At 36.9% G+C, this 16500-nt stretch overlaps 1 protein-coding gene across 1 annotated transcript in view; it reads right to left on the reverse strand.

The window, feature by feature from the left end:
- The window catches only part of SPATS2L (spermatogenesis associated serine rich 2 like), a 226332-nt gene extending 213163 nt beyond the window's left edge, over positions 1-13169 (reverse strand). Inside the window, exon 1 of the mRNA XM_031960227.1 lies at positions 12856-13169. The gene's annotated coding sequence lies outside the window, so the exon portion shown is untranslated. The remainder of the gene's footprint in view (positions 1-12855) is intronic.
- Between the last annotated feature and the right edge of the window lie 3331 nt (positions 13170-16500).

Here is a 16500-nt window from a genome sequence, read left to right on the forward strand (position 1 = left end):
TTCCCCCCTTTTTTTCTTTTCTATAGAAAGTAAGCATTTTAACAGTAAAGGATAAAAATAAAACATTACTTTGATGGTGGATTAAAATCAGAATATCCAGGGATGCTAAAACTATCATTATGTATTCATACATTATGCCCACACAGGTCAGTTCTCTTTAGGTTATTCAGTGGCTCTATGCTGCCCTAGTCATAGCTCCAGCTGGCAGCCTCACAAATGGCCACCTATAGTCAGGTCTGGCCTTTGCCAAAATTGTGAAGCAAAGAAAAGAGTTCCAGGTGTTCTCAGTCACCTTTATGTTCCCTTTCTTTCCCTCTTCCCTTAATCAAATACATCAGCAAACCAAGATCAAAGCAATGTCACCAGAGTCCTCAAGCATCACCATGTATCTCTCCTAGCAAGTAATTTTCGTATTCTTATCATCAAACTCTTCCCATCGAGACCATGTGTTGAACAAACTGAAATATAATGGAAAAGACCGAGAAGTCTCAATGTATTAGCCTTCTTAGGGTTGCTTGAATTTTAACAGAGAAAAAGAAGCACACAGATATTCCATAGAAGCTATGTAAATACTGGCTATAGAAGCAGTCCAGAAGACCCAAATCTGTATCCTGCCTCAGGTCCTGACTACCTTTGGGGACTTGACTTTAACCTTTCTGAGTTTCAGTTTCCTAACTGAAAAGTATAGATAATAAGACCAGTCTTGTGGAGTATATATAACCTCTGTTATAACACTTTGCAAACCTTAAAGCACTATATAAATAATAGCTGTTATTATTAGAAACCCTTTGATCAAAGGAACAAAGAACCCAAATTTTGTGATACTTCAGGCATCAGTGAGTGAAAGGGGTACCTTTTTCGGAGAGTAAGGCAGAGAAAGTCCTGCAATCATATCACAAAGCCAATTATATCCTCTGTCTATATAAAAGTGTGGCTCTGCTAATTATTCACAAAAGGCGGGGGTGGGGGGGGTGGGAGGGAGAGAGATTGTAAATAATTCAAACCTTAAGAAAATCATCCCTGTTTTCTTTGTTGTTTTTTTCTATTTTTCTATTTTTGTTATTGGTGAGTTGTTCAACTCTTAATGACCCTATTTGGGGTTTCCTTGGCAATGATACTAGAGTGCTTTGCCATATCCTTCTCTAGTCATTTTACAGATGAGAAAACTGAGGCAAACATGGTGAAGTGACTTGCCCAGTATCACACAGCTACTACATGTGTGAGGCCAGATTTGAACTCAGGAAGATGAGTCTTTATCCCTGTCCCTCACCCTATCCACTGTGCTACCTCCTGACCACCTCTTTACAGTTACAATGTATAATTCATGTTTCCGTCTATTTCAAGGGACTCTAAATCCTAATTTTCTTTTTATAATCCATGGTTTTGCCCCAATTTATCAAAGCTGTTCCCACTTAATTTTAACTCTACATCCCCAGTAAACTATATCTTCTACTTGATTGCCACTTTCCATTCTGGAGAAGCATCCTGGAGTTAGGAAAAGGTTACTTAAATTTAAAAGCCTAGAATACTTGAGTTCAAATACCATTTCAAAAACAAAAGCAGTGTGACTATAATCAAGACACTCAACTTCTATGAACCTTAATTTTCTTGTCTATAAAATGAGAATAAGGACAACTTATTTCAGAAGACTAGCTTGAGGAGAAAATATTTAAAGCTTTATAAAAATATGAGTTGTTTTAAGAAATTAATGGGATGTCACCAATCAAGGGCAAGTGGTTTTCAAAGTGTGAGCCAGAGAAATCTGGGGGGAGGTCTCTGAAACCTTTTCAGAAGATATACAAATTCAAAATTCATTTTTACTTCTAATATGGTAAATATCTATAAATATAACTCATATAAACAAAAAACCTTTGGACAGATCTTCGATAATTTTAATGGGATAAAGATACTGAGAACTAAAGTTTGAGAACAACTGATCTAGGAAACTATTTTCTGGGGCTATCTAAATGCCTATAAATTGTTCTTTTAAGTCCTTTGGAGACTTAGTTTTTAGAGTGTCTACTACTTTTAATATTTTGGACTGACTACTGTTGTCCTCAGTATCTGTGTGATATGAATAAGAGTATGAGGAATGAATACTTGATGGATAGTCCTTTCTAAGATTCTAGAGCTGGAAGGAACCTTAGTGGGAATCTAGTCCAGCTCCTCATTTTATGGGTAAGGAAACTGAGGTCCAGAAAGACTAAATGAATTCTCCAAGATTACACAGACAAATGGAACAAGTCAAAAATCTAAACTCAGGCCTTTTGACTCTAAATTCATCTGAGCTCAGCACCTTTCCACTATACCAAGTCTTTCATTTTGGGCTTACCTAAAACACTGTATTTCAATTTTGTGTAACTGTTAAGCTTTTGAACAGAAGCAATATGGTGGCCCACACAATGGATAGAGTACCCTATCTGGAGTCAGGAAGATTCATTCATCTTTGTGAATTCAAATCTGGCCTTGGACACAAGTTGATAAATCACTTAGACCCATTTGTCTCAATTCCCTCATCTGTGGAATGAACTAGAGAAGGAAACATCAAACCATTCCAGAATCATTGTCAAAATAACTCCAAATGGAGTCACGAAGGTCAGATATGACTGAACAAAACAATCACACCAAACAACAGCTACCACAACATGTTCATCAGCAGAGCTAATGTAACTATTCAAATTACAAATGGATGGCAGATGTTACAAAAGGCAAGAGCCCTCTCTAATTGAAACACTATGAGTGACAATTATGCAGAATGGTCAACCTTTGTTTCCTCCCTCCCCACCTCTTTCAAAGAAATTATTTCTTGCCATTCTTCATTCTCCAGGGTTCTTTATTTAGCAGGTTTCAATGCCATCCCTAAAACAGTTCTTGCCTTGCTGATTCCATTGCCACAGTGGTAGTAGCCTGAGCCCTGATTTGTGATGTCAGAATGAAGCAATTACTAACTGAAGTTTCTGTTTCCATTAGAGTTTCTGCAAGATAGATCTTCGGTGATACCACAAACGAACTACTCACAGTATATCTTTGACATTGAAAAGAAGTCTCCAGTTGGGTGGGAAAATGTCCAGCTCTAGACCTCTCCAGTTTGAGTATTCCAGTGTGTCACATACTTAACTTGAGCTACAGGATGTTGAATTCCACAAAGTAGTACTTTGTTCCAAACTATGGTGAGTTGGCAATGTTGACAATGAATTATTATATTGACTCTGCTACAAATCATTTCTTGCTTCCTCAGTATTTCCCATTCAAAGACAACTATTAGCGTTAGGTTACTGTTCATTCATGCATGCATTCATTCATTTAACAAATATTTGTTGAGAATATAGTGTGTTCAAGGCACAACACTACCAGTGATGGTGGCTATCTAGTAAGCAAAGTCTTAGAGAATTTTGTTTTTTATTTGGAGCTATGATTTGATCAGTGTAATGAGCTTCAAGTGTGGAAACTTCCCTCTCCGATGCAGATCACCAACACTGCTCTAGCGAGTCTTACTTGCTTAAGGTACCGAAAGGTTAAAGTGAGTGACTTGCTTATGGTTACATAACTGGCATGTGTAAAGGCCACAAGAAGACTAACCTTCTATTCTTTGGATATTTACTCATTAATAACATTGATATGTAAATCTGATTTTACCTCTTAGATTCTAGAATCTTGAGGGTTAGCATGGAATGATCAAAGTATTTTAACAAGAGACCTTTACTTTCTAAAAGTCTTATCAAAAAATTAACTCAATGACACTGGTTCTATTTGTGAGATGATTATTGTTTTAGTCAATTAGGTGATAGATGGTAAAGTGCAACACCTAGCTGCAGCAATCTGAAGACCTTTCATATGTGTTCATATGACTCTGTAAGATCCCTAATGACTTTCCCACGTTAGTTAGGCAGTGGATAAAATTGGTCACTGATTCTTAGATCTGATATACTCACTGAACAAATAACATGGTTTTTAGTCCAAAGTCCGAAGAATGACCATCTTGTTAATTTTGGGAAACATATGGACCACATGAGTATTTGATGGAGCTTCTTTTGGGACTATGCATACCGATGATTACATTGACATAGGAAACGATAGTAAACCTTCATGAGGAAGCTCTCTCTACTAATGCAGCCAGCATCTAAAAATTAATGTTCGACTGGGACACTAATACATTATTGGTGTTGTGAAATGATCCAGTGGATTCTGAAGAGCAATCTGGAACTATGCCCAAAGGACTATCAAACTCTGCATACCCTTTAACCCAGCAGGACCACTACTGGGTCTGTATCCCAAGGAAATCATAAAGGAGGGAAAAGGACCCACATGTGCAAAAATGTTTGCAGTAGCTCTCTTTATGGCAGCAAAGATGCCCATTAATCAGGGAATAGCTGAACGAATTGCAGTATGTGAAGGTAATGGAATATCATTATTCTACAAACATGATGAACAAGCTGATTTTAGAAAGGCCTGGGAAGATTTACATGAACTGATGCTGAGTGAAACAAGCAGAGCCAAGAATACATTATACACAATAATAGCAAGAATGAAAGACTTGGTTTTCTTCAGTGGTTCAGTGATCCAAGGCAATCCCAATAGACTTTGGACTGAAAATGCCATCTACATCCAGAAAAAGAACTAAGGAGACTGAATTATAAATCAACACATGCTGTTTTCAGTTCTTTTCTCTGTTTTTTATCTCTACCATGGTTTAAAAGAAACATTTTTCTCTCTCCACATGGTTCATAAAACAATATGTATTAAAATTAAATAAATTTACTAGAAAAAAAAATAAAAAATTAGTATTGGAGAGTTGCCTGGGCACTGAGAAATTAGATGATGAAGCAAGGAAGTTATCTTTTTTACTATGCAGTAGGATGATTTCACTTTAAGAAAACAGGGAAATTATCTCCATGGGACCAGGTTGATTCAGAGGGTTAAGGGCATAAAAAGTCGTCCACCTGGAGTCACCCTTCAGAAGTTCTAGCAAAATTGTTGTCTTCCTGACAGTATCATTGACTGCTGTGGTGAATATGGATATTAAAGGGAATATTGGTTTATTTGAATTGAAATAGAAATTAGGTCCTTTTAAAACTTATTCCGGGTTGTTTCAATTACATACTATGGTTCATGAAGACAACATCGCCTATTAAACTCAAATCTGACTCTCTACTACTGGCCTGAGTTAAGATTTGGATCATAATAAAGGTGTTACATAGGGCCACTCAGCAAATATGTCAGAGGCAGACCTGAAACCAGATTTACCTGATTCCAAGGCTAGCTCTCTCCGATCACCATGCTGCCTCTCATAGATTTAAGCCACTCTATATAAAGTTGAGAGAGTTATATTTATGAAAAATATGTAAAAAAGGAAAACTATGGATAACATCTAAACTTTTAGAACTCGCTTTGATGCAGCAAACTCCTTGAAAGTTAGTAAAAACAATTTCCAGGATACCCAAGCCATGGTCTGCACCTTCTTGTTGTTTTGTCCTTTGTTTTCAAAGAGCAACATGACACGAGGGAGGGGATGCCATGACATGTGAGTGAATTGGATTTAAGTGAGGGAAGGTTGGACAAGATCACTAGTCTCACTTTCCCTTCAGAGCCACCTGGGTCCAGTGACAAGTTACAAATCAAGATGATTGGAGATGGTCATGGATGGAATGAGAGACCTTAGGCCAAATGTTCAGGGTGACTGAGGCCATACTCATTAAGTGATTGGTAGCAACTGAGGCAAAGATTCTTCACCTCTAGACAAGTTGCAAGTCATGTCTTTATTGAAGGGATGCTAAAACTCTGAGATCTTTGCCTAAGGTTTACATTTACATATATAGTTAATATCTGTCCTCAGAGTGTGTTTTTCAGCATGCAGGGACTGATTTTTTGCATGACAAAGGCTTCAGAGGAATTTCTCTCCAGGTTAAACTTCTTTTCACAACCTATGTTTCCCATATTAGAATAAAATTTGAGGCTCTCATGGGCATAGATGGTCTACATTAATTTTCCTTTATTTTCTGTATCGTTTTCTAAAACATGCCCATTTTGTTCACCTCTCATACCTGTTTTGACTAATAGCTTAATCAGAATGGTCCCTTTATTCTAAATACAGTATTGGTATTTTGAGATTTTCTCCTTAATCTCAAAAAGCCAGATGTTCAACAGAGGCTTTGGACATGTTAGTTACAGAATGAAGAAAGTTGAAATAAAGTCTGAAAGATTATAAGTGGCTGGATGAATTTTTATACAGATCATAGTTTAATAAGCACAAAGTTGTTATTATTGTTGGGTCCTTTCAGTTGTGTTCAACTCTTTGGGATCTTTCTTGGGAAAAATAATGGACTGGTTTGCCAATTCCTTCCCCATATCATTGTGGAAATGAAGAAACTGAGGCTAATAGGGTTAAGTGACTTGATCAGGATCATACAGCTAATAAGTCTCTAAGGCTGGATTTGAACTTGAAGATGAGTTTTCTGATTCCAAGTCCAGTGCTCTATTCACTGTGGCACCTAGAGGCCCCAGTGGTATGAATTTTTATATGGTTGACAGTTTAATTAGCAGTATGGTACATAGTAAGCATTTAATAAATGTTTGGTATAATTTGATTTTTTAAATGTTGATATAAAGCTTAAATACTCAGTTCTTGTTCAATGTTAAGACTCCTAACTCTGATCTTAAAATAATGAAAACTATTGCTAGTGCAAAGACGCCATAGCTCTACCACAGTCCATCATTATCTCTTAACTTTGGAAAACACAAAGTTCTCAAAATTCTCAGCTGGTTATCACAGAGATTGATTGAAGCCATTGAAAAGAAATTTTAAAAAGCTTCCTACCATACCATTTCATGTTTCATCATTCCCATGTAATATTTGGCAATCAACATTGCCAGAATACATCTCCCTTTATAGTTCTCTTATTCAAAATTTCTTAAATATTTACTGTGCCAGATACAGTATACAAAAAATTATCAGGCACAGTCTATTCCCTCAAGGAGATTGCAATCTAGAAGGAAAAAGCATCAGTACATGAAATATTAACATAATATTAACATGGGAAAGTATATGATCATGACAAAATAGGAGCTAGAAATCATAACATAACGCAAAGAATACTGGATTTGGAACCAAAAAATCTGGATTCAAATGCTAGCTCTTCCACTGATACCTTGTGATTTGGGGCAAGTTATTTAATTTCAGAGCTTAAGTTTCCTGATTGTAAAATAAGATTGAACAAGAGCACTGCTGAGGTTTCTTGCAGTGCTAAGGTTAAATGTCACATGCTGTGACATTTTTTTTCAGATTTAGAGCTAAGCCAAGCCCTTCATTTTATAAAAAGTGAAAATTTTAGATCCAGAGAGGTTGAGTGATCTGTTGCTTATTTGGATCCAGGATTTAAGTTTAGATTTTTTTTAATACTAAACCTAATGCTCCATTCATAATAATAATAACAATAATAAAAAGAAGCTGTAGGGATTTAGAGAAGGGAGAGATCAATGTGAGCTAGAATGATCAGAGATTTGGAAGTGAAGTAACAAATGAGGTGGAAGGATTTGACCAGGTAGAAAGGAGGGAAGAAACATTCGCAGTAGAGGCACAGTATTAGCAAAGGATGAAAATGTGTTTATCATTTTGGGGACTTAGTGAAGAAAGTCACTGATGTGGTTAGGTTAAAGTATTTAATCTGGAAAGTAGTAGGAGGTAAGATTGGAAAGACATGTTGAGGCCAGAATGTGGTGAGCCTAAAGTGCTAGGCTGGAGAGTTTCATTTGATACTATAGGCAATATAGAACCACAGAAGGGTTTTGGTCAAAGAAGTGATATGGTAAAATAAGCATTTTAGTAATGTTAAACTTCTAAGTGCATACAGAATGAATCAGAATGATGGGAAAGGAAGGGCAAAGACTGACCAGTCATTCTCTTGAATATGTTGTAGCAATCCTCACTTGAGATAATGAGCATTCATGTAGGGTGGAAATAAAAAGGAAACAACAAATTATAGAAGAAAAGAACGCTTGAGCTAGAAGGAAGGGAAAAAAATAAATAGGATTATAAACCATGTGTGAAAGGAGAGAGGAGTGAAAGACGACTTGGTTTCTGAGTCTGGTTGACCAGGGGAATAATAGTTGCTAAACAGAAAAGAAATAGGGAAATTATAAAAAAAGGAAAAGGATTTTATTAAAGATGAGTTTGTTTCAGATGTTGAATTTGCGATGTTAGCAAGACATTTACATGGAAATATCAATTAGTGAGGTGGAGATATGGAATTGAAGTCTGGGTGAGATCAGTGTCCAAGACACATTTACATAGACAACCTTTCTTATGGACATCTTGATGGGCAAGTATCATAAAGTTTCAAATAGTAATAATGAAAAACAATGACCATTCAATTAATCTAGAATTATGAAAATGACTAACAGAAAATTATAATGTGTATGTTATTGTGATACATCATAAAGTAATTTTCCTACCTACACTACTCATGAGATGTTATTCCACAATATAACACTGACAATATAAACTTCTTTGGAAACTAAACATATGGTATATTTACATAACAACATAAGAAAACAAAATTAACCACTTTGAGGTGTCAAAGAAATAACACTTCCATAAAATCCCATTTCACAAAAGGAGAGAAAGGAGGGAAAAGGTGATATTCCTATTTTCCACAGTATAGAATTTCCTATATTTTAACCAATATAAAACCTGCGTATTTTTTACTATGTTGTTACCCTAGATGATGATATATCAAAAGTACATTTTAGAGTTGTGCACAATTAGAAATACGTACACATAACCTTGAACAGACCGCTCAAATCTCTGAATACACTAAGTTTCATAAAGGCTACTATTTGTAAATTTATCAAAACAACCATGAGAGTCAGCAGCTTCTTGCCTACAAGAATAATTTGCATTCGTTCATTCAAAAAACATTTCTTATGCTCCTACTATGTGCTATATACTGTGCCTGGTGCTGGGGATAGGAAAGAAAATTAATATAAACTCTGTTCTTAAGGGGCTTGTAATCTTAAAAATTTCTTGTCCAAAACTCATTCTGAGAGTAGTGTGGAACAATGACTAAGCAAGACTTCTCTGCTTTGAATCAAACACAATTAATTTTTCATATGGTGAGAAGGATGGTACTGGCATAGATCTTTCTGAACATTAGTTCAATTTTTATCAGACACAACTCCAACATTATTGTCCTGGGTCACTTTCTTCTAAAACTTGTTTGCTCTATGAGGAAGAAGAAACTGCTATAGCCCGAACACATAATAACATTTCATATCCATATGGTACTTTATAGTTTACCAAGTTCCTTATTTACAATACTGTGAGACAGGCAGTGCAATGAAACAGTTGGAAAAAATTGAGGCTTCAAGAGGTTAAATCAGAAGACAGGGTTATACAATAGAAAAGGAACTGTATTTACAGCTAAAGAAGCTGGATGAAAATCCAGTCCTGCCACTTACTACAGTGTAACTTTGGGTAAGTTATCTATCCCTCATTGAGCCTCAGTAACCTCATCTGTAAATAAAAGGGTTAGATTTTAGATCACCAGTAAGGGCTCCTTATATCTTTAAATCTATTAGGGCACAAATCCAGGCTTCCTCCTTCCCAAGAGTTTTTCTTCTTCTATACTACTTAACTCTTCTAAATATTAATTGTGATGGTGGCCAAATGATCTCTTCATGTAATACTTTGTTTTAGTACAAAATTTTAAATGCCTAAGGCTCAACTCCTCCATCAAAAAATAGGCTAAATAGAGTTGCTTTTACATATGGTATCTCATACCATTGTGCACTATGATATCAAGGGTAAGATAATTATAATAATAATTCACTAAGAATTTCCAGAGAGTAATGCTACTTATTATTACTTGTGGATACTTAGAGAGCTCACTGGAAAAACCTCAAAAGGCCATCAATACTCTTCCCTGAATGACCACTTGAAAAAAAATCAGTGACTGCACAATACTAAACTGAATAGACTTTTTATCAAGAAGCTCAGTAAAATAAAATTAGCCTTAAAGAATTATTGATGCTTTTGTCCATCAAAATTAATGCAATCAACTAAGTAGATACTTAGAAAGTCATTTAATGTTTTCATCGGAAGCAGGAATCAGAAGAAACAGCATTTTCAAAAACACATCCTCCTATTGGGTTTATGTTTTCTTACTTACAAATAAAAGTAGCATTTCTTACATTCTAAAGATGTCTATCTTTAATTTCTCCCCCCCCCCCCTCATCACACATTCAGGCAAAAATCTTGATATGTTTTCTGGTACTTTGTTCCCAAAAAAAGGATTCAACAAATGATGGAGACTTGAGTTTATTCCAAAACTTTGATTAGGGATTGCAGGACTATTTGTTTTGTCCAAATAGACAATCATTACAAAGGTTTACTGAAGATCCAGCAAAAAAACAATCACACATAGATAATACTTTTAGTCATTTTGGTGGCCGGGGTTGGTACAGTGGTTTCACTGTAATTGCTTTTATCCATGTAACTTATTGCTATTCTTGAAATCAATTGAGATCAGAAATCACAGGGGGTTGATGATTTGTCCTGATTACAATGTGAGATCTTTATTTTAGAATTGTCTTTTGAAAATCATTGAATTTGCCATTTTACTTTTCTTTTCACAACTAGGATTCATTCTATCTTTTGTGTCTTTTCTCAGCCACGAATTACATACTTGATGTAATGCGTTAGGGGAAAAAAAATAAATCAAGAGTTTTAATAAATTCTTCATTAAAGACTAACTGGCAAAATGATCTTTAAATTCCTAAAGTAATACCTGAATCCACCAGAAACAGGTCCCAAACTCTTCTTGCAGAACACTCACTATTTTATGAAAGCAAAAAACAAACAAAAAAACCCCAGTAAAACCCCACATTTTCTAAAATTAAAGGGGACAATGTATATTTTTCTTTATATTTTACTATGATGATAAGCCTGCAGGAGAGGTTGTAATTATTAGATAAGATGATAATTTTATTATTTTTTTTTAATGTTGGGATGGTGATCTCTTTATATACCACATTCAATTTGATGCAGTGCAAGAAAAGGATGCCTTATCTAAAGTTTAAGACTGTTTCACTAATTCTCATATTGGAGATTCAGAAACAAGTCTCAGGTGCGATCTACATAGGACCTTTAATCCAAGTGCTTCAAGGTCTTCAAAACCTTGACATCTGCTAGAATTAAGATCCCTTAATAACTAAAATCTCTTGAAGCTTAAAAAAAAAGTCAGCAATGTGAATCCTTCATTTACAGTTCTCTCAAGAGGGAAACCACAGTGCTCTTTTACACCTGAAACCAACAAATAAGTGTGTGTGAGGTACTTTTTATTCCTTCTTCCCAGGCTGCCTCAGTGACTGTTAGTGTTTGTTTTGCTTTAAACATTACAGAGCCCAGTATTGGGCAGTGCAGCTTGTTAGCTATTCAGTCAATTTCAGCAATAATTACTTAAATACTCGGTGGCAAATTTTGCCATAAGCAAAGCAATAAAGACTGCTACTTAACAGAGCTGTGAGAATACAATATTGATCTCCAAATAATCATACTCCAAATTTTACGCATCAAAGTCCAGTCCTGTTTGGTTTATTACCAGCTTAGTAAGCCAACCTCATACACATACATTTACAACATTTGACATGTTTTTTTGTTTTTATTTTATTTTTTTTGCCTAAGCTGTCTCACAAAATACTGTAGAAAAATGCACTAAACATTTAGCTTCTATCCTTGCCCAGTAATCACAGTATATATGTGAACATATGGCAACTCAGACAAACTGTAATGCAACATTTGATGAAAATATGGTGCTGTTTCAGCATTTTCTCCCCTGCAATCACAACTGTATGGGCATCATTCAAGGGAGCAGACTCCAGGAATAGTCTTATAATTTGCTGAGTATCATTTGTTTTCAAGTAATAATATCGACCAGAGCTGTAAAATGCAATCCAACTTCCTTTCGGGTCTCACTTGGAAAGAAATAAAATACTGAATACAGCATGTTAAGAAGAATAATTTCGGTTGATGTTTACAGCTCCCAATGGCTCCACTAAATCATCGGAGCAGGAGGAAGGTGGCGGCGAGAGGGTTTTACCTTTGACTTCGGAATGTAAAATCTCATTTAAAACGGGGGATTGAGCGGGAGGATACGCTAGTCCCGGGAGTAAGTAAAGGCAAGACTGGGCTGGGCTAGGCTAGGCTATTCAGCGTATTGAAACGGAGGAGCCAACCTCAGCCGTGGGTGAAGTTGCATTTTCGAGATGGGGGTGGATGAAAGGCGGGCTGCTTGCTCCACGTTGGATCGCAGCCGGCCAACATTTTCATCCTGTAAAATGAACTGGACTAAGAGTCAAAGTGGCTCTCCGCCATCCCCCTCCGCAACCTCTCCTTTGTAAGGGGAAGGGGGAGGGCTGAAGGAGGAAGGGAAAAATGGGATCACAATCCTCACGTCAAGTCCAGCCTACGGAGCGTTCCCCAAACCATGAATCTCCAGGCGTGTTTTAACACCACACCCCAACGTTCAGAGGGTTTCTGTGTAGCCCCAGAAAGGGGCAGGGAGGGGGCGGCGGAATACCTCTCTAACTAAGGTGCAAAATGCCCTTTTAAGCTTCGAAACCAGCAAGCACGTCCCTCTTCTTGTCCTTCACCCTTACAGCCCCCTCTTCTCTTTTCATCTTTCCCCCCGTTATGCAAACCCCTGGCGGCTGCAGGGAGGAGGGCACAGCTTGAGCAAGGAGAGAGACGGAGAAGGTGGAGAAGAGGACAGTGGTGGGGGTGGGGGCTAGGGAACTGCACCCGCAGCACTGCCTCAAGCCCTGGGCTAAAGCACCGCATCAAGTGCTCCCCCAGTTGCTTACCTCTCTGCCCCTGGACGGTTTCTGCTCGGCCCGGGCCGTGTAGAGGAAGGGAGTGAGGGTGGAGAGAAGACGCCGCAGCTGCTAGCCCCCAGAGCCAACGGGAGGAGGAGGAGGAGGAGGAAGAGGAGGAGGAGGAGGAGAAAGAGGGCTGGGCACCGAGCTGCTTCTCCGCGGGTTTCCTCTTCGTCCCTACTTCGTCCTGCTCTGCTGGCGCTAAAAACTGAGAGCATAGCCCTAGCTCAGCCCCCTCACTGGATTCCTTCACTGACACAACTCCCCGTCCCTCTTCTCCACGTATAGACACTCCCCCCTCTCACTCACTCAGGCTTTTCCTCCCTCCTTCCCTCCCTCTCAATGTCACTCACACATACAGGCACACAAACACTCTCTCCTTTTCTCTCCCTGCTCCCCCAACCCCCGCCCTCTCTCTCCTTCAGCCCTCCCCCTTCCCCTTACAAACCCCTTCTTTATTTTTCACATATACTTTTCTTACAACCTCTCAGTAACCAGAACATTAAGAAAAATCTGGTGTCTTGCTTTAAAAATCTCCCTTCTATCTACTTTCTTGACCATTGGATTTTCTCATACCTTCTGTCCCTTTAGCTTGGGACTGCTTTCTTTGCTGTTTGCACAAACCATTTCATATCCCCCCATCATGTTCTCTCCCCCTTGCCACTTACTTACTCAGCGATTTTATTACACAACCCACACACGTTTCTAATGGCTAACATTTTCACCCTTTCTCTGTCTTGGGTAAATGAACTTCGTTTCCTTCAACATGGTTTATAAGTTAAAAGGGGGTAAATGGCAATAACAGCACTTTCATTTTTAGAATAGGGGGTCTTCACCTGGGATTTCTGAGAGTATTTGGGGAAAAAATTAATAATTATAACCCAGTTTCCTTAATTTTATGCATTTAAAAACATTATTTGTAAAAGTGGTCCATAGACTTCTTTAGACTGCCAAAGAGCTTTTTATCACACACACACACACGAATAAGAACCCCTGTTTTAGAGGATGCTGATACTTTCAGGGTATCAGTTAAACAAATAATATAAACAATTTGCAGATAAAGAACCAAAGCAGAAGCTAAACAAATAATATAAACAATTTGCAGATAAAAAACCAAAGTAAAAGCTAAACAAATAATATAAACAATTTGCAGATAAAGAACCAAAGTAAGAAATTTGCCTTAAGTTTTCAGTCAAATCTTAGAAAGTTGACTAATTAGAAGAATAAATTCCTCCTCCATTCCTTTATACTGTATTGTTTTTATTCTGTATTTACATTCTTTTCCATGAAGATGCTGAACATAAACATTTCTCTGATGGAACAGGAGTAAATAAGGTGATTTACTTCTAAACTCTACAAGAGCTATAATTTCATCATTATGGACATTTTCTACATCATGAATGCTTCCTAGTCTTGGGAGGTGATTTCTATGAATTGTATGAATAAAAAATCCTTGGTTTTGTGGTCAATCTTTTGTGCAAACCTTCTCCGAATTTACTTAGACAAGAGGACAAATATATGTGTGTATGTGTATATATATATGTGTATGTGTATATATATATGTGTGTGTGTATATATATATGTATGTGTATATACATATATATATAAAGATATATATATATATCTTTATATATATATATATATATATATATATGTATGTATCAACTCTATTTGGTAGAATTTGCTAGTGGTTATGCTCATTTAATAGTCTTCGGGTATCAAGTTCTTTTCTACACCATTATCCATCTTCTACTTCCTCTTTTTAAAACCCTCTACAATCTAGCTTCCTATATTCTAACCGCAGAGTTCATGGAGGGGATGGGAAAGTTAGGAAGGTTCAGGTGGTAATGGCTTTAAATGTCAAACAGAGAAGTTTATATTTGACCTTAGTTGTAATAGGGAGCCACTGACATTTACTGAATGAAGGTGGGGTGATTTGACATTGTCAAACACTTGAGAAAAATAACCTTGGAAGCTGAAGCGGGAATGGATAAAGGTAGGGAGGGATTTGAAATTGGGAGACAAGTTAGAAGGCACTTACTGTACTTTAGGCAAGAGGTAATGAGGGTTGTGAGTGAAATGACTAGAGAAGGGAAGAATATAGGAGAAATGTCTTGAGGGAAAAAAAATAAGATTTGGTAGTTGGATGTGTGGGGCAAGTGACAATAGGGAGAGAATGACACAAGTTTCTAACCTGGGAAGATTAGTGCCCTCAAGAATGATAAGGAACTCTTGAGGGGGACATATTTTGGATGAAATAGAATTTGTTCAGTTTTAGATACAAGATCATTGGCTTGGAGAAGTAGAACTAGTTCAACTACCTCATTTTACAATTGAGGAAACTGAGACTCAGGGAGGTTAAGTGATTTTTCTAATGTTTCATTTGAGTTGCTTATGGGAAATCCAGTTTGAAATGTCTACTAGAAAGTTGATGATTTGGGTACTGGAAGTCATGAAAGAAACTAGACTGAATATCTACCTCTGTGAGTAATCTAAGCAGAGATAATTGAACCTAGTGACTTCTCTCTAAGATGTTGAAAGAGGACTTCCAGTTGAATGCTGCAGTAACTATATATTATAAAGAAAGAGGTCTAGACTTCTATTTTTCAGCATGAGGCTGTGTGGAATGCTGATCCTGCATGAGGATCAAATCTGGTTACCTAGTAATTGGATCCTGCCTCGGAAGTTTTGTGATAGTGAGCAAGTGGCCTCAATCTGCAAAATCTCATTAAATCAATTAAGAGAATATTGTACAGAGTAATAGAAATATTGTTTTAAGAACATTGATGTAAGCTTGGGTGAGTGATTTTGATCATTATAAATATCCAAATTAACTACAAAAGACATATGAAGCAAGATGCTCTCTGCATCTAGAGAGAGAACTGATAAATAAAAGTATGTAAAGAATGATTTTGTGTGTGTGTGTGTGTGTGTGTGCGTGCATTCGTGTGTATCTAATGAAGCCATCTTTAGGGTGGGGTGAAAGAAAAAAAGAAATTTACATAACTATTATATATTTAAAAGGAACAGCAGGTTTCCATAATAGATTTGCAGTTTCGTATGCAATCAAAAATTTTTTTATTCTACTATGTTATGGAGATGCTTGTTTTATTCCATAAATTATAAATGAAATAAATAAACTTTTAAAAGCCTCATTAATCCATTTCATCGATCAAGAAACATTTGTGAAGTGCTTCCTTCACCAGTTATTTGACCATCTGGCTTTCTTGCCTTCTTCAGTCACCTCCCATTTGGACTACTTTCTGTGGTATTCACAGAAACCATTCTGCTCAATAGGGTAATATGGCATAATGGGTAGAAAACTGGCCTCAAAGCCAAGAACACTTGGGTTTCACTCTTACCTATTATTCTTTGCAAGTGTAAGTTTCAGAAAAGGGATAGAACTGCATTAGCAGAGGGAATATCCATCACCAGGAATTCCTTTATAAAAATCATAAATTCGTTCTCTACTTTCCATTATGCTTTAGTCTCTCATCAGGGTTCTATGACTAGAAAGGAGGAAAAATTGAAATAACCCCTGACCTCAAGAAATTTTCTTTCTATTGGGGACAGCAGCAGAATACCTTATATAAGAGGCGACTGGAACTGAACTTTACACTTGCCAAAAAGACT

This window comes from Sarcophilus harrisii, chromosome 3, assembly GCF_902635505.1.
Source record: "Sarcophilus harrisii chromosome 3, mSarHar1.11, whole genome shotgun sequence".
Classification (NCBI taxonomy): Eukaryota; Metazoa; Chordata; class Mammalia; order Dasyuromorphia; family Dasyuridae; genus Sarcophilus; species Sarcophilus harrisii.